The sequence below is a fragment of the Mustela nivalis genome (assembly GCF_964662115.1).
Source record: "Mustela nivalis genome assembly, chromosome: 10".
Lineage (NCBI taxonomy): Eukaryota > Metazoa > Chordata > Mammalia > Carnivora > Mustelidae > Mustela > Mustela nivalis.
Window position 1 is genome coordinate 41,906,775 of NC_139029.1, and position 25,904 is coordinate 41,932,678.

The 25,904-nt window shown below is 45.9% G+C and overlaps 2 long non-coding RNA genes across 6 annotated transcripts in view; one reads left to right on the plus strand and one right to left on the minus strand.

Annotated features, from left to right (window-relative positions):
• The window catches only part of LOC309843181, a 41,389-nt gene that overhangs the window by 1,049 nt on the left and 14,436 nt on the right, over positions 1 to 25,904 (minus strand). For 2 of the 5 annotated variants that reach the window (XR_014299990.1, XR_014299991.1), the window contains exon 6: positions 4,554 to 4,647. The exons of 1 other annotated variant lie outside the window; for it this stretch is intronic. This is a non-coding gene — a long non-coding RNA (uncharacterized lncRNA). Of the gene's footprint in view, positions 1 to 4,553; positions 4,648 to 16,153; positions 16,473 to 19,487; positions 19,605 to 25,904 lie in introns of those variants that run through there. 2 more of the 5 variants (XR_014299989.1, XR_014299993.1) reach the window with 2 other exon arrangements.
• LOC309843182 lies at positions 16,106 to 17,973 on the plus strand. The gene is made up of 3 exons (XR_014299995.1): positions 16,106 to 16,274; positions 16,614 to 16,753; positions 17,769 to 17,973. It is a non-coding gene; the product is annotated as an uncharacterized lncRNA (long non-coding RNA).

Consider the following 25,904-nt stretch of genomic DNA (forward strand, 5'->3'; position numbering starts at 1 on the left):
CAAGCTGATCCACGCAAACATCCGCCTGCTCCGCAGTCACGTGGCCACCCCAGCATTGGCGCGGTGGGGAGGTGTCTGCCTCCCAAGGAAAAAGAGGTGGATATTTGCTACACAAGCTACCTACTGTGAATGAGCTTCTCTCAGGCTCTGTCCTTGACCTCCACTTTTTGCTTTGGGCGAGTTCAGCCATGCCCGTGGCATTGACCACACCGAGCCTCCATGATGATTCCTGAATCCACCCTCTGCCCCAGATTTTTTTCTTAGTACCAGACCCCAACCCGCCACCATCTGTTTAGTTAAAAGGGATTCCCACCTGGATGTCCCCCAGGTATTTCAAAGTCCCTGTGTCATGAACTGGACTCATTATTTCTCCCTATTCAATTCCTACCCGCTCCCCATGTCTGTGCAGGGCGCCAACACCTAGCTGATTACCCAGGCCAGAGACCTAAGAGTGGGTCTTATCTCCTTTTCTTCCTTGCCCACTGCCCCCTCTACAGCACCTGGGTTGGTCAGCTAGGTCTAGTAAGCATCCCACATTTTTCTTTTCTTTTTTAAAAAGATTTTTTTTTAAGATTTTATTTATTTATTTGACAGACAGAGATCACAAGTAGGCAGAAAGGCAGGCAGAGAGAGAGGGGAAAGCAGGCTCCCTGCTGAGCAGAGATTCTGATGTGGGGCTCCATTCCAGGACCCAGGATCATGACCTGAACTGAAGGCAGAGGTTTTAACCCACTGAGCCGCCAAGGTACCCCCAAAAGATTTTATTTTTAAGTAGTCTCTACACCCAACATAGAACTCGAACTTACGACCCCAAGATCAAGAGTCACATGCTCTACTGACAGAGCCAGCTGGGTGACCCGTAGGCCTCCCACATCCTGTCCACTACCACCCCCACTCTCATCACTGTGATCCAGCCCCAGATTAGTGCACAACCCCCAGCAGATCTCTCTGCCTTCAGACTCTCTTCCAACCCTTTGGCCTCTCCTGGCCAGCCAGAGGGATGTGTTGAAGGCACAGATGTGACATGCTTTTTGCTCAAAACTCTTCAGTGGCCCACCTTCTCATACAAGATGAAGCCCAGGGTCCTCTGCAAAGAAGTTCAAGGTCCTTCGTAATCTGGCCCCTGCCTTCCTTTGCAGCCTGTTGCTCCCCATTGTCCTGAGCACTGGGGATGGATGTGCTCCTTGGGAGTTTGCAGCCTGATAGTGGAAGCACGCAAGTCTACCATTACTTATGGTACAATGTGCCAAGTGTCACCATGATGGGTACAGACCTCTGTGGGCAGAGTGCAGGGGTATTATGCCGGTCCAGTGGGTCACAGAAGGTGGCTAGGAGGAGGTGGCCTTCCTCAGACAGTGGGAATGGATGAGCACTCTCAAGGAGAAGCTGGAAAGGGAGCTCTGAGGAGCATCAGCAGGTCTGATGGAGGAGGAGCTGATGGAGGTGATGGAGGAGGCCTGTTCAGAGAAGCCATGAGGAGGAAATCTGGGGGAAGGGGTGCCTGGGGAAGAAAATGTTGACTCTCAGAGAGTGATCAAGCAGCAGAGAGCTCTGCAGAAACTGGATAGCTGGTGAAGGCATTTTAGGGGAGCAATCCAGGCAGAAGCCTCATCGCAGCATTGGCAATGTGGGAAGGGAGATCGAGACTGCAGGTGCAGATGATTCTCTCCAGATGCTGGGCTGTGAAGGGGATCAGAGGCCAGCATGCCAGGAGTAAGGAGCTTTGCTGTGTTTCAGCTGAGGACAAGAGAGACTGGATCCCGTGTAAATGCTAACTGGAAGGAGCGAGTAGAGAGGGAGAGGCCAAGTGTACTGGAAAGTCAGAGGACAACGTTACAGTGAGGTCCCTGAGAAGGTGGGAAGGGGAGGGGCTCAACACAGCTGGAGGGCCTCCTTCGCTCGCCTCTGGGAACGCAGAGATGAGGAGACCCAGCCTGTGCCCTCCGGATGGATACTCTTGGTAGGGGCACCTCGGTGGCTCAGTCAGTTAAGCACCTGACTTCTGATTTTGGCTCGGGTCATGATTTCTGAGTCGTGAGATCAAGCTCCGAGTCAGTCTCCACACCTAGTGTGAATTCAGATTCTTTCACCCCCTCTCCCTCTGCTCCTCCGTGCTCGTTCTCTGTCTTAAAAAAAAAAGATGCTCATGGTCTAGGAGTGGGGGTTGGGTCTTTGCCAAGGAAGTAAACCTGGAGCAGGGGCTCTGAAGGTTGAATAAGAGTCTGCTAGACAGAGCAGCAGTGGTGAAGGGATCCCAAGCAAGAGGATAGCATGAGGCATGGGGGTTGAGGGTTGGGGGTTGGGGGAGTGGCGTGGTGACAGGAGAGGGGATTCAGGGTGCTTCCCACACCCTTCCACATTGACTTCATGGACACCCACCTTGGTCACCCATGGATCCTGAGGGAACGCAAGGACTAGGTCACGTCCACCTCTGTGTGGCCCAATACCCGGCTTCCACAAGTGTTGAGTAACAAAGGCTCTGCTTCGGACAGAGTAAGTCTATCCTGAGGATGATGTTGAGGAGTTAGCAAGGATTCCTCTGGGGGTCATTGCTTCTCTCCCTTAGCGCTGGACACTGTCCTAGGCAGGCCCCAGTTAGTGCCCCAGTAAATGTCGGCTATGTCCCCAGAGGCCCTGTGTTCCAAACCTCCTTTCTAGCCACCCTCTGAGGCCACCGGGAGAAGAGGTTTGGGAGCGCCCTCTCCCCCAACTATCTGGGGCACCCAGAGCAGAGCTCACAGGCTCATTCTCCAATTCTGAGCCCCGTTTCCACGGAAACAGAAATCGGCAACCATCAAAGTCCCAGCTTTCAAACACGAGTCTCTTCCAAAACTTACGCTCACGTGATTCATAGACCTCACAATTGTGGGGGCTGCAGGGGCCTTCCAGAGTGTCCCACCCTCCCTGTGATGTGAGGGCAGAGCCAGGGCTGGAACACCGGGCCCTGGCTCCCCGCTCAGTGCTCCATCCTTTATCCAGTGCTGCCCCGACTCGAAAGAGCTCACAACCATCCTGACCCATTGACCAGGGCCTCAGTTAGCCTATCCATCCATCTAAGGAGGAAAAAGTACCAGGAGTCAACACACACATGTTGGGCACCCCAGATTCCTGCCAGATCAGTGCAAGGGTGCCCAGAACAATGGGCACAGGGGCAGGGATAGTCAGCCTCTCTTCCAAGGCTGAGGTCACTAGAACATGAGACCTGCTTCTTGGTCCTTGAGGGCTGGGATCCTGCTTCCGAGGACTCTGGGTGGAGGAACTAGAAGGACACGGGTCACCCACAGGCACTGATTCACAGGAAAGGGGTTTGCTAGGCAGTGTCCTCTGGGCTCTGCCTCTCTCTGCCTCTGGAACCCTTTTTGCCAGTTCTGCTCCTAGTCCCTGCCCTCTCCTCTGGGGCATCTTGCAGTCTGTTGCTCAGTCTCTGCATCCCTGTCTGTCTCTCCTTCCTCTGTCTCTATGTCTTGACCCATCTCTGTCTCTGGATCTCTCCATACTGTTCCCTCTCAGTCCCTTTCTATGGGCTTCTCTGGGTTTCTACCTGTGTCTCTGGATTTCTCTCTTCTCCCACCTGAGAGACACATGAGGACAGGGATTTTGTCTCTTTTGTCCACTGTCCAATCCCTAGTGTCTTGGACGGTGCCTGGCACATAGTAGGTACTCAGCAAGCACTTGCCAAACGAATGATGTCTTTACATGTCTGTCTGTTTCTCACCCTTCCAGCCTGTGTCTGCCTCCCTTCTCTGTTCTCTCTCTCGTCCTCATCTGCTGCTGTTGTGTCTTTGGACTTCTGCTTCTCTCTCCCCCTTTCTTTCTTTGTCTTTTTCTTTCACTCCGTCTCTCTCATTCTCTCTCCCTCTCTCCCTGTTCTGTCGGTGGCTGCCGGCCTCTTTTACACATGGGGGCATGCGCGTGAGCATACACACACACACACCCCCACACACCCATCTGCAGCATTTTTTCCTGTAAATGTTTCCTAGGTTGATGTGGGTTTAGGAAACCTAACTTCAGTACTGCAGCTCCAACCCTTAGCGGTCACCATGCACTCCCCCATCCCCCAATTACTGTCACAAACAGGACCAGGTGTCCAACCCCATAGCAAAACTGGGAGGTTGGCAAATTTGTTTCCAGTGCCTGCTTCAGCTGGTTCCTGGGTCACCGTTTCCCTCTGCCCAGTGTCCCTCCTAAACAGCAAGACCCCCAGGGGCCGAAATATCAGACCCTCCAATGATCTGCTGTAGAAAAGGTTCTGAGAGCAGCCATTCACTGACCTGGTATGACCCTGGTCGCTGTCAGACTCCTTCGGGACCTGTCTAAAAATTTGTTCTCTGGGGCACTAGGGGAGGATGAAGGTTTTGCCTCCAGGAGGAGGAGGCCTCTCTAGAAGCCCCTGTAGGCCCCTAGATGCAAAGGAAGGCAGTGTGGAGGTTTACAGAAAGAGGTTTATGCCCCCAGATACCAAACTCACAGATAGCCCCCTACCCAACAGACAGCGTGATGTGACCGTGGGAACGTGGATATGGAGACCAGCAGACGACCTGTTTCAGTCTCACCTCTACTCCGTATTTGCTGTGTGGCCTTGGCAAACCACTCAACCTCTCTGAGCCTCCGCTTCTTCATTTGGAAAATGGGGGTCATGCTGTCATCCTGTTGGAGTGAGATTCAGAGCGAGGTATATAAACCATTTCACACACAGTATGTGCTCGGTGCATGATCATTTCAATTGCCCCCTCAGCGTGTTGGATATGCCAGGAAAGATGGAACCAAGACGCAGTACATGTCTGTATAGCACTAGTTCCTGAGCTGGGGCTACAGGCCAGTCTTGTGCAATGATTACTAGCTCTAACTTTGGGGTCAGAGAGGTCACTTACTGCTGTGTCGCTGACCTTCTCTAAGCCTTGGTTTCCTCTTCTGTAAAATGAGGGTCATCACATCAACAGTTTAGGGTTTTTTGGAGGATTAAATGAGATAATAGCTATAAAGTGCTTGGCCAAGTGTGTGATCAGGTGTGTGATCAGGAAACATTAGATGCTACTAGTTTTCTAAATGTTGGCTTGTTGGCTGTCACAATGACTCTAAAAGTACATGTTCTTTCGCCCATCTTCCAGGGGAGGCAGCAAGGCTTGGATGGAAGGGGCAATTTACCAGTTCAACCAGCTAGCAGGAGACAGGGTTAGGACTGGACTCCAGCCTCCTTCTTGGCATTGTCACTATTTCAACCTCTCTCTCCCTTCCAGAGCTGCCCAAAACCAGGAAGCTGGGTCCTAGCTCATAAATCGTTCCTGAACATGCTCCTATGTGCCCTCTTACCAGGCAGTGCTGTGACTGCATGAGGAAGCAATATGTGGGAGCAAAATCCCTGCCCTGAGAAGCTCATTGAGGACAGTGCAAGCTCTTGAACTTGACATGGAACCACAAATGGGAGAGGAGCTGGTGGGGGGTGGAGAGGGAAGGAGCCATGAATGATGGAACACGTGAAATCCTTCAGCAAAAGGGTGTCTGCTGCTGTGCTTTTCAGGAAATGTTATTCATGAGTGTGGTTCATCTTATACACTGGCGTGGAAACAAGAATAGTAGGCGTGGCACCCCACTGGCACTCCGAGGCCTCCCAAGGAGGAAGGAAGAGAGGGAGGCTTTGCTCACGAGAATTATCCTGGAGACAGCGAGGGGTTCTCAAGACAGAAACCCCAGATGGGCACACCTGGAGCCTACTCCCTCCATGGCTATGTCCCCCAGATGCCTTGAGGTAGGCTCCAGACCCAATGGGCAGCCTGGAGTGGGATGAGCTAGCTTGGTCACAACATCTGGACAACATATGCCCCATTCTGTCCCCTAAATGGCTCAATTCCAACCATGGGATGAGATGACTAACTGAGCCATCCTGGGGTGGGGAGGAGGTGAATGGAGGGGTCCTTCTGGAAAGAGGGCAGGAATAAAGATTATCAGCAGTGTCTTTAGTTGATAGGAATTCCTGATAACACTAACCACCCCCACTCCCACCCCCACCCCGCAATTTTTGTATTTTTCCAGCTTGTCAGAGCTCTGACTCACCCTCTAAGTGAAGAGATTCCCATGCCTAGGTGCTGGCTGGCTGGCAGATGTCAAAACAAATCAAAGGTCTAGGCGCAGAGTGCTTGGCTGGGTATAGCAAGGTGCTGGGGCTGTATTGTAGCTGAGGGACTGTCATTTCTTAGAAGATAAACTGTCTTCTGAGCAGCAACGTTACTATCATTTATTTATCCTCAGCCACTCTGCAAACATGATTCCAGTTCAAGGAGCTTGCAACAAAGAGATTCCATTGCAGGCTTTTTAAAAACAAAAAGAAGAAGAAAAAGCAAGACTAGGGAAAGAAAAAGAGAATGGAAACAAGCAGCTCATCTGCTGTGACCAAGCACTGGATGAAGCTATAAGTTCCCTACCGGCCAAGGCAAAAAGGGAAACATGATCACTTAAGGAACTCTTGACATAAAGAGGGTAGAAACTGACATTTGTTGAGTACAATCTAGGATTTTTAACAGATAGCCTCTCATTTCCTTCCTAGTACCCATGCCAGGAAGCCATGGTCAGTCCCATTTTCTGGGAAGGAAAGTGAATCTCAGATGTTGCTGTGGGTTCTGTGCTAGTGCCTCACTGAGATTCCCTGTCCTGGACCCAACAACCTTGTCCCACAGCTCCTGGGACTTTGGCTGCTGCCAGCCTGCAGTTAATATTCCTCCCTGGGAGTTTGGCTGCAGGGAACTACTTCATCCAAAGTCACACGCCCTTCAAGAGGAGATTTCTACTCCTACTCTGAGGATCTAGAAGTCCCAACAAGCTCATGTTTCCATCAGGGGACACAGGGAGAGCTCCAGTGAACTTTAAACTGTGGCTGCTGCCTGATTATTTTTGAACTCCTTGAGCTAAGAGATCATCTGCAAGGAAAAGAACCCCCAGGCTAGCAGAGGTAATTGACCCTGGTCAAAATGAGATGATATAGCCACGCAGTTAAGCAACAAGAGTAGGGGAGAAGGTGTGTCATGCTCAGGTGATTTCCAGGGGTGTCCTTTGTGCTATTTGCCCAGTTTTAATGGCACATGGACAAGTCAAGCAGGTGATGGTAACATGGGGCTCAAACCCTTTGTGGTGCAGGTCTGGGGTCTCCACCACGAAAGCGCCCTAGGTGAGAAGAGACACTGGCAGAGAAAGTGAGGACACTCCAGGTGAGATAGTGTAAAGGCAATCACCAGTATCAGTTATGAGCTTGAAGCTTCTGCAACTAGTAAGGTGGTTCATCCCCTAACCCTTCTCTTTTAAGTTTCCCAGGAAACAAAGCCAACCAGAACCCGGTGAAGTGATTTCCATGTGGGTCAAACTTCATGGCAGCCAATGAATCAGGACAGGGCGGGGGATGGACTGTAGTGGGCGCTCTGGTCGTCCAACCCAGATTTCCTCTTCAAGGCACACCACCCCTCCTCAGCTTGAGATAGTGACACATGGGTCCTCACCTGGTATTACCCCCCCAACTCCCAAAGGTGGCTTAACATGGAACTGCAGAGCCTGCTAACTTGCCTTAATCTGGGACATTTCTGAAGGACCATCCCAGCTCCAAGCCTCTCTGTAGGATCAACTGAGTCTTCAATTATAGTCACATTGCTGGTGGAGGAGTTTCTGCCTCCTACCAATCCTGCCTTCCTATCTGCCTTGCAGGCACATCTTCCAAGAGCACTTCACAATAAACCTTGGGCTGCAATTCTCAAAGTCAGGGTTTCTTTCCAGGGAACCCAATTTTTTTTTTTTTAATGGTCTCCACACCCAGCATAGAGCCCAGTACAAGGCTTCAACTCATGACCCTGAGATCAAGACCTGAGCTGAGATCAAGAGTCAGACACTTCACTGAGCCACCCAGTGTCCCCCACCACCAAAGAATCCAATCTTAAGTGGACATGTTGACAAACTTGCTCAAGGTAACAGCGCAGATAAACATGCTCCCCCTTATGTCATGGAGGCAGACAAAAGTGTTCTTGTAATAAATTATAAAATTTTAATTATTTGAGAGTCAAATGGTTTAAAATGTGTACACTATAAGACAAATGCCCAGTTTTCCATGTGCTTTTGTTGCATAACCAACTACCCCAAACCTAGTGGTGTAAATAATGACTCTTCTATAATGCTCAGGGATTGCCAGGACCTTAGACAGGGTACAGTGGGGGTGATCGGTCTCTGCTCTGTCTGGGGAACTCAGCTAGTTGGGCTCAGTATATTGTAACTTGGGCATTTTACTCCCTGGCATCTGGGTTTCAAAAAGGAGAATCCTGAGAAAAAGCATTCCCCAAAGCCAAGGAAAAGGTACATGACTGTATGACCTTGCCTCAGAAAGCACGAATTGTCCCTTCTACTGTACTCTCCTGGTGAGAGCTGCACAAGTTCACCCAGATTTCAGGAAAGGGGATGTAGACCACACCCTTTGATGAGAGGAGTATCAAAGAATTTGCAACCATTTGTTTCTTGAAACCACACACCATTGGTAGGGATTTATCAAAGGGAACAGATACACTTGTCTAAGATCTATGTAAAAGGAAGTTTACCATAACAATGTTTATAATGCTGAAAAATTGCAAACAATCTAAATGCCCAATGACCCATAGGGATTGGTTAAATAATTTGTGGTACAGTGTGTCAATACTATGAAATATTATGTAGCTATTTTTAAAAATAATACAATATGATGGAAAGATTTTTATACTATATTGTGAGATGGAAAAAGTTGGTTGTAGACAGGGAACATAAGAAGGGGGAGTAGGAGAGAGAGAAGCAGGTTTCCTGCTGAGCAGGGAGCCCAGTGTGGGGCTTGATCCCAGGACCTTGGGATGATGACCTGAGCCTAAGGCAGATGCTTAACCGACTGAGACACCCAGGCACCCCTCTCCTCTTAACCCAGAAAGGATTTGATCAGATTCACCATCTCAATGGGGGCAGAGAAAAGAGACAAAAAGAGCTGTTTCCTCAGTGTTTTTGAACACTATACAGTGTTCATCTTGCTGCCATGCCAAATGAGATAATGGCTTTCCTGATTGTGTAAGCCAATGAGCAAAAGGATGTCTTGTTATTTGCAGCTGAAAGCATGCCATCGCAGAACATTCCAGATACCAGGAGTAGATGAGGGAGAATGGGCTGCAGTTCTGTGTGGCTTCAGGAGAAGATAGATGGAGAGGAGGAACGCCAAGGGCTGACAGCAGAGAGGCCAATAGTGCCAAGTCATGACAAGATTATGCCATTGATGCTTCCAGGACCTCGTCCTGAGGGCAATGGGGAGCTGGCCAAGAGTTTTATTATTTCTTTTATTTTTTATTTTAAGTAAACTCTACACCATGCTTGGGGCTCCAACTCAGAACCCTAAGATCAAGGGTTGTCTGCTCTCCCAACTGAGCCAACCAGGTGCCTCTGACCCAGGAATTTTAAACAGTGAATTGATTTGTTCAAATCCACGTGAGGAAAATCACTCTTGTAGCAAAGAACAATTTGCAGGACAGAGAGAGAGAGGGAGACAAAAAGAGAGAGAGAGCAAGAGCACGTGCAGGAGTGAGCGCGAGGAGATAGTTGGAGTACTCACGGGTGAGGGCAGAGAGGTGGGAGTAGGAGAAAGTCAAAGAGGTGGGAAAGAGGCAGAGCTGCCAGGCTAGGTGAGCAACTGAGTGTGGTAGAGGGGAGGGCGATGAGGCTCCTGCCAGGGTTCAAGCATGGGCATCTGGGGGAACGGAGGTGCCATGCACTGAGAAAGGCCATGCAAGAAGAGTTGTGTGGGCAATAAAGCTTGGTTTGGATGTGGTCTGTGCATGGTTCCCCAAGATGCTGGCAGTGTAGAGAAGGCTGCTGAGAGGCATCTGTTACCTTACTTCTTTTTTTTTTTTTTTTTAAAGATTATATTTATTTATTTGACAGAGAGAAATCACAAGTAGGCAGAGAGGCAGGCAGAGAGAGAGAGGAGGAAGCAGGCTCCCTGCTGAGCAGAGAGCCCGACGCGGGACTCGATCCCAGGACCCTGAGATCATGACCCGAGCTGAAGGCAGCAGCTTAACCACTGAGCCACCCAGGCGCCCTGTTACCTTACTTCTGATAGCCACCTTGACTGGCTTTGGAGAACCATCCCCCAGACACTGGATAGAGGCTTTGGGGCTGGGGGCGGTGGTGTCTGCCATCAATTGGTCTAAAAGGTGGACTGTGATCAAGCCTGGACAATTAAATAGTCTCCCTGAAATCCAAACCTTGACTTGTCTCACAATTGAACTATTCATCCCCATCTGGTCTCCCTTGAACTTAGTGACTGGGCAAGGGCTTCTATGCAGGAAGTGTATTTGGGAAGTAATTCCAAGGAGCAGGTGAGAGGAACTGGGAAGAGAAATCTAATTCAACATTATCACATTGGATGCTCCAACCCACCGGAATCTTCTGAGGAGGAAAGTGTGTTTCAGAATAGTCTGCAAGAGGGGGCGGGAAGATGTGAAGGGAGAAGCCAGCATCCATTGGCCCCTGAGCCCACTGGGTAAGGGTGGACACCCCTGCGTCCCTGGCTTGCCCATGCAGGCATGCCCAGTAAACTCCCACCGGGACCTCAGGTGGCAGCATCAGAAGCTGGGGCGGAAGTGAGAGGATACAGTGCATCTCATTGGGAGATGAGACACTGCCCTTGCAAACTGGGTCAAAATCTGTACAGGAAAGACCACAGAGGCAGCATGGGCGGGGCGGGGTGGAACGGGGTCAAGGGGTGTGGGTGAGGGGATGTGAGCCAGGGCACAAGAGATATCTGTCATGGGCCCCAAAAGGCTGCCGGGTCCTGATGTCTGGGTTTCCAGCAATCTTCCTCCCATGTTCCCTCCAAGGCCTAGCGGTCCAGCTTTTCTCTTGGTTCTATAAGCCACACGGTAATCTTCCAGCAAGTTCCTTTTGGGCTCACATTAGCCATAGTTTCTGTGGCTTATGGGAGGAAAATGCTAATGGATGAGTACCTGAGTTCACAGAGAGCAAACAAAAACTAGTGGAGAAAGTAACACAACATTTTCCTATAGTTTCTCTTCAAAGGTCCCTTGATAAAATCAGAGGACTGAGGCTTGTCTCCTAAGGGCATATCCTTCCTCTGAATCCGAGGAAGAACTTGAACCTTCTTGAACCTTTGAGAGCATACAGATATGCTTGCCTCTATCACCCATGCTTCTTTCTGAGAACAGCAAAGATGGCCTGTATCACCTCAAAAGCCCTGGGTGGGTGCACTCCTAGGCCGAAAGAGGGTCTTCACGGGACAGCTTCTAGGAGTGGGTCTGCTTAGACCAAGGTCTTGACCCTGAGTAAGGAGCTTCAGGAGTTTATGGGCACAGAATGGATTTAACACTGCAACTGAAGCATGAGTCTTTGTGTGTGTGCACACATGTGTGTATGTGTGTGTGTGTGCGCACGTGTGCACTAACTTCCACAGCGGAAGTGGTCACCGACCCCATGTCACTTTTGGGAAACCATGAAGAAAAGGCTGGGAGAGAAGACATCTTGGCAAATAGAGACAAATTGTGAAATATAGACATACCAAGCTGTGTGTTTGTTTTTTTCCTGTTCTAAGGGCAGTAAGCTTCGAAATAAGGTACCTGCACCCTCACAGGAGCTCCAAGTCTAATAAAGCTGACAGATACAAATATCAAGTTGAATAGAAAATCATAAGAGCTAAGATGGAGGGACACACTATGGAGTATTTTATCATGGGAAATCCAGAGAGACTGTCTAAAGGAGGAAGTACCTGGCCGGGTCTTGAAGGATGGGGAAGAGTGTCCAGGCAGACAACAGGGAGTAGGGAATGGCAGACCGAGAACCAGCAGGGTAAAATCCCAGAGTGGAAAACAACACCGTGCCTTGGGGGACCCGGAGGGAGGTAATGGTAGGAGGTAGTGAGGGATTTTGTACTTGATCCTATAGGAAAAGGGGCGCCTTTGAGAATATCATTTGGGAAATAAGACTATTGTATGCATATTTTTATATATTTTAAAGAAAACATATGTGATATAAAAAAGTTTTTTTTTAAAAGTTCAAGTGGTACAGAAAAAGTGGAAAGTGCAAGCCCTTGCTGTCTCCTACTCCCACCTAAACCTTAGGCAGCCTTAATAGCTAACTAGCTTACAGTTAGCCATTTCCTGCACATCCTCGCAAATGCTTTCTAGACGCCTCTACACACATTCACAGATATATCCTTTTTAGTTCTAACAAATGAGTTTATGTTCTATGTGCTGTGCCGTGTACCTTGCTCTTTTATCTTAACAATATATCCTAGACCTCTTCCATGTTACATAAGGGGACAGCTCCTTCTCTGTAACAGCTTCATTGCACTGTGTAGCACAGGGAAACAAATCACCCTCCAAAATCATCGTGCCCATTTCCATAGTCCCGAAGCACAAGTCAGTGTTGCGGTTAGCTTTCCTCCCTGTCAACATTCTTGCAGTCTTTTTCATCTTGACGGTCTGATGTCTCATCGACAGTTTTGACAATCTGGTATCTCTTTGTTTTAATTTACGTTAATTAATTTAATTATAAGCGAGGTTGCTCCTCTTTTTACTGCGTTTATTGACCATTTGCTTTTTCAGCAAACAGCTTATTTGTATCCTTTGTATGCTTTTACGTCTGTTAGTCATATCAACTTATAAAAATTATTTATATTTTGGGGCGCCTGGGTAACTCAGGTGGTCCAGTGGCCGACTTTTGATTTCTGCTCAGGTTGTGATCTCGGGGTCCTGGGATCAAGCCACTCATTGGGCTCCATGCTCAATGGGGAGTCTGCTTGGGGTCTCCCTCTCTTCTCTCTCTGTCCCTCTCCCCACTCTATTTCTCTCTCTCTCTAAAACAAATAAACAAAATCTTCTTAAAAAATCATATATTTGGGGGGCACCTGAGTGGCTCAGTGGATTAAAGCCTCTGCTTTCAGCTCAGGTCATGGTCCCAGGGTCCTGGGATCGAGCCCCACATCGGGCTCTCTGCTCAGTGAAGAGCCTGTTTCCCTTCCTCTCTTTCTGCCTGCCTCTCTGCCTACTTGTGATCTCTGTCAATAAATGGATAAAAAATTTTTTAATCATATATTTTATATTAAAATACATATTTTATGTATTCTTATATAATATACGAATATATACTGTATATACATACATAATTATATATTATAATTATTTAAAATCTTTAAAAATTATATATATTTTTTATTCTTTTAAAAATATATATTTTTTTATATTTATTTGATGGGTAGAGATCACAAGTAGGCAGAGAGGCAGGCAGAGAGAGAGGGAGAGGCAGGCTCCCCACTGAGCAGAGAACCCAATGTGGGGCTCAATCCCAGGACCATGGGATCATGACATGAGCTGAAGGCAGAGGCTTTAACCCACTGAGCCACCCAGGTGCCCCTAAATTATATGTATTTTTAAAAGGTTTTATTTATTTATTTGAGAAAGAGAGAAAGAATGAAAGAGAAAGCATGAGCAGGGGGCAAAGGCAGAGGGAGAGGAAGAAGAAAACTCCCTGCTGAGCAGGAAGCCTGATAATGGGGCTTGCTCCATGACCCTGATATCATGATCTGAGCTGAAGGCAGATGCTTAACCAACTGAGCCATCCAGGTGCCCCTAAAAATTATATTTTAATGAAATTTGACATTTGTTTATAAGCTATAATAGTTTATATATATATAGATATATTACTGTATGTGAAATATACATATATTATATATACATGTTTATTAATTTATCTGTACATATATTAGATATTAAATATCTTTTGAGTTTGTTTACAGGACTTTTGCCATATTGAAATTCATAGTTTTCTATGTTCTCAAATTTATCATTCATTTCTTTAACAGCTTTTAGGTTAATGTCATCCTTAAATGTCTGTGCCCATCCCTAGGTTATGAAATAATTCATCAGTGTTTTCCTCCAGCACGTTTTTTTTTTGTAAAGTCTTTTTTTTTTTTTAAGATTTTATTTATTTATTTGACACAGAGAGAGAGAGATCACAAGTAAGCAGAGAGGCAGGCAGAGGGAAAGGGGGAAGCATGCTCCCTGCCGAGCAGAGAGCCCGATTCGGAAGTTGATCCCAGGACCCTGAGATCATCACCCAAGCCCAAGGCAGAGGCTTTAACCCACTGAGCCACCCTGGCGTCCCCCTCCAGCACTTTTTTAAGAAAAGTTTTACTTTTTTATTTTTTTATGCCATCTTCACCCCTGCATGGGGCTCAAACTCACAACTGTGAGATCAGGACTACCATGCCCCACTCACTGAACCAGCCAGGTGCCCCTCCTCCAGCACTTTATGATTTCATCATTTATGTTAAAATATTGATTCTGGGGCACCTGGGTGGCTCGGTCATTGGGCATCTGCCTTCAGCTCAGGTCATGATCCCAGGGTCCTGGGATCGACCCCCGCATCAGGCTCCCTGCTCAGCAGTAAGCCTGCTTCTCCCCCACCCACTCCCCCTGCGTTTGTTCCCTCTCTCCCTGTGTCTCTCTCTGTGTCAAATAAATAAATAAATAAAATCTTTAAAAAAATAAATAAATAAAACAACCTGTGACCAGGGCCAGTGAAGATGTGGTGGCCTGGGCATGCTCATGGGTGCTGCTGGGACTCTATCTGGATCCAGCCCATTTGGAGGGGAGTGTGGCAACCTGTGCCAAGAGGATTCATGTGCTTTGGCCCTAAGTCCATTTCTGGGGCTTAACCTGAACAAATCATCAGAGAAGTGGACATTTACATACTAGGGAGTTCATCCCAACAAAATTAATAAGAAAGAAATATTGAAACAGTTGTAACAGCCATACATTATGATTAGATAAATTAGTAATGCTTCAGTTAAATTACAGAATATTTTATGGCTATTAACAATCATATTTTAAAGAAATAGTCCATGTTAAGGTGCCTGGGTGGCTCAGTTGGTTAGGCCACTGCGTTCGGCTCAGGTTGTGATCCTGGAGACCCAGAATCAAGTCCCACATTGGGCTCCCTGCTCTTCAGGGAGTCTGCTTCTCCCTTGGGCCTTGTCCCCTCTCATCTCTCACCCACTCTCTCTCTCAAATAAATAAAATCTTTTTAAAAAATAGTCAATGTTATAGAAAATGTTTATGATATAATTTTAGGTGAAAAACATAAGAATATAAGGTGCTTACATAGTATGAAACATTCCCCCCTTAATTTGTATCGCATGATGTGTATGTCTGTGTGTGATATATATATATATCAGTTAGGAGCTCTAAATTTGAGTGAGTCACATTTCCTCTCTATAAGTCGATTTTATCTTCTGTCCAATGGGGCACTGGGGTACTTACTTCATAGGGTTGTTGTGGAATTGAATAACATTGAACAATGACAGCAATAAAAACATGAAAAGGAATTAAAGACCAAAAAAAAAAAAAAAAAAAAGAAAGAAAAGAAAAGAAAGCCATGCCAACATGATGGGGTTGCAGATGTTTGGATTTTCTTCTTTAGAATATTTTGGTACTTTTTAAGTTTTCTAAAGTAGTACTATAATTAAGAAATAAGAGAATGTGTTTAGGTAAGTGAGCAAATTGTTTCTATTGTTCTTTAAATAGCAAGTTACATGGCTTGAATGTAAATGATTGAATGTTATATGAAAATATTAAAAATTTGAAAATACAGGGACGCCTAGGTGGCTCAGTCAGTGAAGCCGCTGCCTCCGGCTCAAGTCATGATCCCAGGGTCCTGGGATAGAGTCCCGCATCACGCTCCTTGCTCAGCAGGGAGCCAGCTTCTCTCTCTGCCTCTGCCTGCTTGTGCCCTCTCTCTTTCTCCTTGACAAATAAATAAAATCTTTAAAAAAATTGAAAATACATTCTAATAGTCAAAAAATGTTTAAAATATCTGTATACTCAAGAAACGAGTTATCTGCTGTCCCACAGCAACCCCCAGGGCCCATCTGTGACCATTTTGTTACATTCCTTTTTCCTAATGTGATTTTGAAGATTGAAAAAGGTTCCACACCTGGTGACTTAATTTGGCTCTGACAGAAACCTAATTCAAAGTGGCTTATGCAAAACAGGACATTTTTTGGCTCAAGTAGCTGAAAAGCTCAGGGCAAGTAGCTGAAAAGCTCAGGGCTAGTGCTAGCTTTAGATCTGGCAGGGTCCAGGGCCTCCAATATTACCCTTACCTGTGTGTTTCTAACTTTTGGCTCTGCTTTCTTTGGCACGGGCTTCATTCGCAGACAGGATCTTCCCAGAGAAAGCCTCAAAGATGGCCACAGTGGTTCCAGCCTTACATTCTACTGCTTGGTAATTCCCATGGAAAAGCAGCATTTCTCTCCTGGTAACTCTGCCAAGAATCCCAGGTCTTCCTCTGGTTGGCCTGATGTGGATCATGTGACTACCTAAGAGCCAATCACTGTGCTCAGGGTCATAGAATGCTCTGATAGGTCAGGGAGCCTGAGGTTTCCACCTCACTTGGAGCCAAGAGTAATACAGAGTGAGTTCCTGAGAGGGAAAAAGCACGTCTTGTCACCAAAGAAGGGGAATGAATGCTGAAGAGGCAAAATAATATAGGGGGCCACCACCCTGCCTTAGTGCTTCTAGAAGAATACATGTTTAGTGACTGAAGAACACTCTCCTTTTCAGGGCTTCACATAAAATTAGGGTGCCTGCATCCCTGCCAGGGGCTCTGCATGTGGATGGTGTGAACATCCCTGGAAGGCTTGAGTGTTGCTCAGCCCTTGTCCCAGCGGCTGACCCACATGTAGCTTCACACTGGTGAGCTGGTGAGTTTCTTAAGTTACTTTTGGGTTTCAGTAAATCAAGTGGACATTTTAAAAAGAGAGCAAAGTTTGCTATGTGTCATAAAAGGGTAGGAGAACAGGACTGGGTGGGAAGAGAGGCTGTGGGGCAGGACAGAGAGAGTCAGGAAACTTTAGCTCGTGGCTCAGGGCAAGAAGGGACCCATATTCTGAGGGACAACCCTAAGCCAGACACTTCCACAAACGTACACATATACTCTTCACACCCACCCAAGAGGGACGTGATATTAGTATCCCCATTTTATAGATGAGGGAACTGAGGCACAAGGAAGGAAAAACACTTGTCAAAGCCACTCAGGGAATAGTAGCAAAAAAAAAAAGAGGGGGACTCAAGCGCAGGTCCATCTGATCTATTTTGCTGGCTCAGGAACTCACAGAGACTCTTTCAGATTTCAAATGGAACCCCAAATGCTATCCCTAGTCCCAGCCCTCTCCAAATATTTCTTCCTACAGCAGGTAGAGCTAACCAGGAGGCTGAATTCTCCAAGCAATGTTAACAGCCCTGTTTGTTATATTGGTTCGCTATATTAGCAGCTTCTTCTCTCCCTTACTCACTTCTGTTTGCCACCTACCACCTCTGCAACTACATCCCTTCTCCTGTGCCTCAGTTTCCCAGGGAAGAACTCTATTGCTGCTACAGTCCAAGTAGAGGAGAACTCACCCTCTTTATTAATCCATTCATTTGACTATTTATTCATTCAACAAACGCTCAGTAAGCTTATATGGCTGTCAGGCTTGTGATGAGAGCTCAGTGAGACAGCTCCTGCCCTCAGGGGAATTTGTCATCTTGTGGTGGTAGGGGAGGGTGATCGCAGCATGTTAGCAAGTTGTTATCAGTGCCATGAGATCTGTAGGGCACCTAACTCAACCCAGGCAAGCTGCGATGGGCTGGGAGCCAGGGAAAGCTTTCTGAAGAGGTAACACTTGAGGATGCCTTTATTTATTTATTTATTTATTTATTTATTTATTTATTTTAAAGATTTATCTATTGAGGGGCGCCTGGATGGCTCATTGGGTTAAAGCCTCTGCCTTCTGCTCAGGTCATGATCCCACAGTCCTGGGATTGAGCCCCACATTGGGCTCTCTGCTCCATGGGGAGCCTGCTTCTTCCTCTTCCTCTGCCTGCCTCTCTGCCTACTTGTGATCTCTATCTGTCAAATAAATAAATAAAATCTTTAAAAAAATGATTTATCTATTGATTTGAGAGTTAGAGGGAGAGCGATCGAGGGAGCAAGAGAGAGAGCAAGCATGAGCAGGGGGAGCAGCAGAGGGAGAGAATCCTAAGCAGACCACACCCCCAACCAAGTGTGGAGCCTGATATGGGGCTCCATCCCACAACACTGGGATCAGGACCTGAGCTGAAATCAAGAGTCAAACATCCAGCTGACTAAGCCACCCTGGTGCCCTGAGGACGCTGGGACAGAATGTCATATTCAAGTCTATCATTTTCAAATAATCTTCTTCTTCTTCATTTTTCTTTTTTGTATTTGGAGTGATTCTCCCTAATAAGTCCCACCTTCCCAGGATAGAAGATGGAACACCAAATCCGAACCTCTCTTGCACATTGAAGGCAGACATGTGACATAGGCTCTGCATACGCATTTGTCCAGAACTTCGATCCAGGAGAGAATGACATGAGGGCATAGCACCTTACTGGAGCAGGTGGTGTGAGGGACAGCTGGCATGGCAGGGCTGAGTCCCTGACACACATGTGGCATAGGTGCTTGTGACACAGCCACACCAGCTGCCACTGAAGTTGAGGTGCTAGCTTCGGTGTTGGTAGTGGTGGCGACAGCATGTTCTCCAATGGCCGGTTCTGCAGTGTGTCCTGAGGAGTGAAGTGCATTACCAAGTCTGTTCCTCTTGCTCCTGATGACTCTGAACTCCCTCACAACCTGCATTGCACCCCAATTCTGCTTTTGCATGCCTGACTGGATTCCATTGCTGACAACCAAAAGTGCAGCATGAAACGCAGAGGGAGGCAATGTCGTGGGGGGCGATGACGCGTAGTGGGGCCAGATCATGGAGGACCAGAACCAGCTCAAGGGTTAGGCTGCCGGCAGCAGGGAGCTCCCAAAGGATGCTGCAGAGGAGGGACAAGGCCTGGGCACCACTTTGTGGAGGCCAAGGGGAACATGGATACAGACTTAGAAATCACAAGGTTGGAGGATAAGATCCTTATTTTCAAATCCATGGAGGGTTAGCTTTAAAGTTTGAAAGAGGGATTATAGAGAAATGTTTAAGGAAATGGACTCTGTCCATGCTCTGTGCCTCAGTTTCTTCATCAATAAAATGGGAAATAAGTGTACCTATCTCATGTTTTGAGGATTAAATTAGTTAGGGACGCCTGGCTGGCTCAGTCGGTAGAGCACGCAACTTTTTTTTTTTTTTAAGATTTTATTTATTTGACAGAGAGAGACAGTGAGAGAAGGAACACAAGCAAGGGGAGTGGGAGAGGGAGAAGCAGGCTTCCTGCTGAACAGGGAGCCTGATTCTGAGCTTGATCCCAGGACCCTGGAAGATCATGACCTGAGCCAAAGGCAGTCGCCTAGTGACTGAACCACCCAGGTGCCCCTAGAGCACACAACTCTTGATCTCAGGGTTGTGAGTCTGAGCCCTCACATTGGGGGTAGAGATTACTTAAAAATAAAATCTTTTTTTAAATTTAAATTTATTTATTTATTTTAGAGAGCAAGAGCAAGCCAGAGAAGGGGCAGGGGAGTGGGATAAAGGAGAGGGAGAGAATCTGAAGTAGACTCCGGACTGGATGTGGAGCCAGATGTAGGGTTCCAACCCATGACCACACAATCATGACCTGAGCAGAAACCAAGAGTAGACAATTAACTAACAGAGATACCCAGGCACCCCCAAAATAAAACCTTTTAAAATTTATTTTATTATTTATTTATTTAAGATTTTATTTCTTTATTTGACAGAGAGAGAGATAGCTAGGGAGGGAACACAGGCAGGGGGAGTGGGTGATGGAGAAGCAGGTTTCCTGCTGAGTGGAGAGCCCAGTACAGGGCTTGATCCCAGGACCCTGGGACCATGACCTGAGCTGAAAGCAGACATTTAACTACTGAGCCACCCAGACACCCCATAAAAACCTTTTTAAAAGTTTGATATTATGAAATGCTTAGTTGATATTATGAAATGCTTAGAACAGTGCCTATTTACTAAAGAGTAAATACTTTGAAAATGTTAGCTATCATTATTGGGAGAGATATTGAAAAGGCTGGGACTTAGTATGGGACTTAGAGTGACATGTTTCTGGTCCTTGTTTTGTCACAGCTGTGATGTGTGACCCGAACAATATGCTTCCTCCTTTCATCCTTTCTGGCTGCTCTTTTCTACATCTTCTTCCTGGCTTTTCATCTTCTACTTCTTAACTGGCCGCGGGGGGCGGGGGAGGATGGTGGGGAGGGCTTCCCTAGGGCTCGTCCTGGGCCTCTCCACTCTTCAGTCTTCACTCCATCCCCAGACCAGGTCCTCTGTTCTCAAGGCTTCTATCACCTCCTTGAAGGTTCTGGCCCTGCATTGCTGCCTGTTTCCTGGACAGCTCCACTAGATATATATAATACATCAAAGAGAATTTATCATTCACTATCAGGCCAGGCTTACAATCCCCTTCCTAGAAGATGACACCACTATCACCCACTTAGATGCCAGATAGACCAGAAGCCCCGGTTCTCTATGGGCCTCAAATCTTATTTGTTACTAAATCCTGCTCACTCTACCCTCTCAGACTATCTTGTTTACTTATCACAGCCTCTACCCTAGTCCAAGCCCTCCTCCTCTCACCAGTACCTTTGCACCAGCCTTCTCACTGGGTTCACTGCTTCCAGGCCTGCTTTCTCTGCTTCATGTTATATGGATGGTTTATGGGTGTGATCAAGGGGGGCTTATTCTAGAAATTCAAGTTTAGTTTAATATCCTAAAATAGATCAATATAATTTATTATACTTACAGAATAAGATAAATAGGATCATTTCAATAAATAGAGAAAAAGGACATTTAATAACATTCAATACCATTTACAATAAAACTCAACAAACTAGCAATAGAAGGGAACTTCTTCAGTCTGAGAAAGGACACACACAATATCCTGTAGCTAAGATTATATTTAATGGAAAGTATCAAACATTTTCTTCCTGATGTCAGGAACAAAGCAAGAATGTTCTAGCGCACCAGTTTTGTTCAGCCATTATACTAACAACTCTCTCTCTGTCTATACTAGCAAGGGTGATAAGGCAAGAAAAAGCAATAGAATGGGGTGCCTAGCTGACTTGGTTGATAGAGCATATAATAATTGATCTCAGGTTTGTGAGTTTGAGCCCCATATTGAGCCCCATATTGGGTATAGAGGTTACTTAAGAATAAAATCTTTGGTATGCCTGGGTGGCTCTGTCAGTTAAGCATCTGCCTTCAGCTTGGGTCATGATCCCGGGATCCTGGGATCAAGTCCCACTTTAGGCTCCTTGCTTAGCAGGGAGCCTGCTTCTCTCTCTGCCTGTCACTCCACCTGCTTGCGCTCTCACCGTCTCTGACAAATAAATAAATGAAATCTTTAAAAAAATATTTAGGGGCACTTGGGTGGTTCAGTGGGCTAAGCATCTGACTTGTGATTTCAGTTCAGGTCATGATCTCAGAGTTCTGAGATCAAGCCCCACATTGGGCTCTGTGCTCAGCCAGGAGTCTGCTTCAGATTCTCTCCCACTATCCCTCCCCTCACTGGCTTCTTCTGTAAAATAAATAAATAAATCTTAAAAAACATAAAATCTTTACAAATATATTTCTTTCTTTTTAAATTTTATTTATTTATTTGACAGACAGAGATCACAAGTAGGCTGAGAGGCAGGCAGAGAGAGAGGGGGAAGCAGGCTCCCTGCTGAGCAGAGAGCCCGATGTGGGGCTTGATCCCAGGTCTCTGAGATCAAGACCTGAGCCGAAGGCAGAGGCTTAACCCATTGAGCCACGCAGGTGCTCAAATATTTCTAAATGAAGTATTAGAATGAATTCAAGATAGTTCCTAGATATAGGACAATATGCAAAAATAATTATATATTTTTAAAAAGATTTTATTTATTTGAGAGAAAGATAGCATAAGTGGGGGAAGGGGACAAGGAAGGAGCAGAGGAAGAAGCTGACTGCCCACTAAGCAGGGGCCCAATGCAGGGCTTGATGCCAGGACTCCAAGATCATGAATGACCTCAGCCAAAGTCAGACACTCAAACAACTGGGCCACCCAGGCACCCCCAAAATAATTACATATATATATATATATATGCAGCAAACAATTAGAAAATAAAATTTGAGTGCCTAGATGGCTCCATCAGTTACGTGTCCAACTCTTGATATCAGTTCAAGTCTTCATCTCCGGGTCATGAGTTCAAGCCCCACATCGGGCTCTATGCTGGGCATGGAAAGTACATTTTTCTTTTTAAGATTTTTTTTTTTTAATTTATTTGACAGACAGAGATCACAAGTAGGCAGAGAGGCAGGCAGAGAGGGAGGCGGAAGCAGGCTCCCCGCTGAGCAGAGAGCCCGGTGCAGGGCTCTATCCCAGGACCCTGAGATCACAACCCGAGCCGAAGGCAGAGGCTTTAACCCACTGAGCCACCCAGGTTCCCCTGGAAAGTACATTTAAAAAAAAATGAAATTTGAAAATAATACTATTTACAATGGCATACAAAAACATCAGGAATAAATGTAATATGCATAAGACCCTTACTCTGTACACTAAATATTGCTGCAAGAAATAAAAAAAGACCTAAATGAATGGAAAGAGAAAGAAAATACCATGTTCATGGATTGGAAGATTCATTGGAAGATATGAATTCTTCTCAAACTGGCCTTATAGACTCAATGCAATTTCAATAAAAATTTCAATAGATTTTTTTAAGTGAACCCTCTGATTTTAAATTGATATGAAAATGTGAAGAAACTAAACTGATAGTGCATTGTTGGAGAAGAAAAGCCTGAGGAGTTATACTACTATATATAAAAACTTACTATAAAATTTTAACAAGACAATATAGTATTGGCATAGACAAGTAGACCAATGATGCAGAATAGAGAACCCAGAAATAGACTCACACATGTATTATTACTTGCTATATGAAAAAAAGGCCACTACAATTCACTGGAAGGAAAACAGTAGGGGCACCTGGGTGGCTCAGTGGGTTAAGCCTCTGCCTTCCAATTAGGTCATGATCCAAGGGACCTGGGATCAAGCCCTGAATCCAGTTCTCTGCTCCTCGGGGAGCCTGCTCCCTCCTCTCTGCCTGCCTCTCTGCCTACTTGTGACCTCTGTCTGTCAAATAAATAAATAAAATCTTTAAAACAAACAAACAAGAAACTAAACTAAATAAGAGACTTAACCAGAACCTTAACAAATTACCAATAAGCATATGAAGGGTACTTCACATCATTAGTTCTCAGTGAAATGCAAATTTTTAAAAAGATTTTTAAAATTTTATTTCTTTTTTGTTATGTTATGTTAGTCACCATACAGTACATCATTAGTTTTTTTTTTAAGATTTTATTTATTTATTTGACAGAGAGAGATCATAAGTAGGCAGAGAGGCAGGTAGAGAGTGAGGGAGGAAGCAGACTCCCTGCGGAGCAGAGAGCCTGATGCAGGACTTGGGGCTCAATCCCAGGATCCTGAGATCATGACCTGAACCGAATGCAAAGGCTTAACCCACTGAGCCACACATCGTTAATTTTTGATGGTGTGTCCCACAATTCATTGTTTGCGTATAACACCCAGTGCTCTAGGCAATCGGAGCCCTCCTTAATACCCATCAAGGGCTCACCCATCCCCCACACCCTCCCCTCAAAAACCCTCAGTTTGTTTCCTGGAGTCCATAGTCTCTCATGGTTTGTCTAAAAATTTATTTTCTGGGGAACCTTTGGTGGCTCAGCTGCCTTTGACTCAGGTCATGATCCCATGTCTGTATGGCTCGCTGTTCAGCAGGAAGTCTGTCACCCTCTCCCTCCATCCTTCCCTCTACTCATGGTCACTCTCTCTCTGTCTCAAATAAATAAGTAAGAAGTTTAAAATTTTTTTTATTTTCTTTAGTAATCTCTACACCCAATGTGGGGCTTGAGCTCATGACTCTCAGACACTGACTGAGCCAGCCAGGTGCCCCAGTGAAATGCAAATTTAAATGACAATGAGATGCTACTATACACACTTATCAGAGCAGCTAAAATGAAATGGACCAATATTTCCAATTGTTTACAAGGATGTAGAGCAACCAGAACTCCCATACATTGTTAGCAGGAAAATACACTGATACCATACTTTGAAAACTGGCAGTATTTACTGAGGTTCAGTGTATATGTCCCAGGAATTCCACTACTGGATACACACCCAACAGAAATGAGGGTGTCTATGTGCACCAAAAGCAAGCAAGATACAAGAATATTCACAGCAGCATTATTTATAAGAGCCCAAAATTGGAAGCACTGACATGTCCATTAACAGTAGAATGGATAAATAAAAAATATATGTATTCACACAGACACACATGCACGCAAATGCACACACTAAATTACACAGCCCTGGGTAGGAAGAGACAATTGCCAATTGCTGCAACACAGATGAATCTTTTGAGCAAAATGTAGGGCAAAAGAATCCAGGCACAAACAAGTGCATGCTGTAGGATTCTATTTATATGGAGCTCAAAAACAAGCAAAAATAAATATATAGTGGTAAAAATCAAAATAGTGGTTACTTCTTGGGGGTATGGCTGGGTAGGGGCATGAGAGAACTTTACAGGCATGAGAAATGTTCTGAGTCTTGATCTGAATAGTGGTTATAATTTACCAAGCCGTACATTTGAGATTTGGGCAATCTACTATTTGTAAGCTATACCTCAATTTTTTAAAAGCCTTAAAAAGTTTAAAATGTCAATGTCCATCAGTGTGTCCCATTGCTTACAGGAGAAAATCCAGATTCATTTTCAGACCACTGATCCCCACTGTCATTAGCTCATGGCATGGCTTCCACCATCCCCCTAATAGACCATAAGCTCCACAAAGTCAGGACCATGACTGAACAGAACCAAACTGCACTTTTTGTGGCCATAACCCCAACTCCTAGCACAGTCCCTGGCAAACAGCAGAAGCTCAATCAATACATATTTTAAGTAAATTAGTGGATGAGTAGTGGCTTTATCTTGTTCCAATACTAACACTTTTAAGCTCCCTCTCCACCTCCCCCAAGAGGTTCCTGGAACCTTCCCAGCTCTCTCCAGCCCTGCAGAGTGGCTCACTCTTGCCCAACAGGTGTATTCCTGCATCACCTTCAGCCTTTCTGGAATATCCTTTCCCCTTTCTTGTCCCACAAACTGCTGCTCCAAACCCTTCTAAGCCCATCGACAACTCCCTCCTTCATGATCTTAAAACTTGAATACAGCACACAAATCACCATGTCTTTATTTCCACGGCTTCACGACTCCCTGATTTTGAGACCTTAGACAAGTCACCTAACTCTCTGGGTTGGTGATTCAGTGTACACACTCCCACCAAGATTTATTCTTTTCCCTGTGCCCAGAAGCCTGACCTCTATGGATGATATCACTGAAAAACATTGCCTTCTGTTTCCCTATGGATTCAAACAATGGGAAGTCCCAGCAGGAGGGAGAGAAAAGGGAACTCATTCTTCTCCTCCTAACACCATTTTCCACAGCCATGGCTCCCATCAGGTACCCCCACTTTCAGAACCCCAGCTTCACTAGCTGCTAGTGAGAGCCTTTCTCACTTCTTTTCCCTTCAGACCCATAGGTGGTAAGGGCTCCCCACTGTTGCTAACCTTCGGGGCACCCCACCAACCCTTGTATGTTTCCCTCACCCTTGCCACTTCTGTAAATTGTCCTTTTATGTGACTCTGCAAGAAACCCTTCAGTTGCCATCTGTTTCCTACTGGGACCCAGTGTCACATTTCCCTAACCCTCAATTTGTTCATTTGTAAACAAGGAGGCAACTGTGATGATTGAATGAGGTCGTGTGTTTGCAGTGCTTAGTAAAATGCTAGCCTTTGCATGAGTGCTCAACGACCATAAACTACCTTTATAATTATGATTTTGCTCTAATGCTGGGCTGTGAG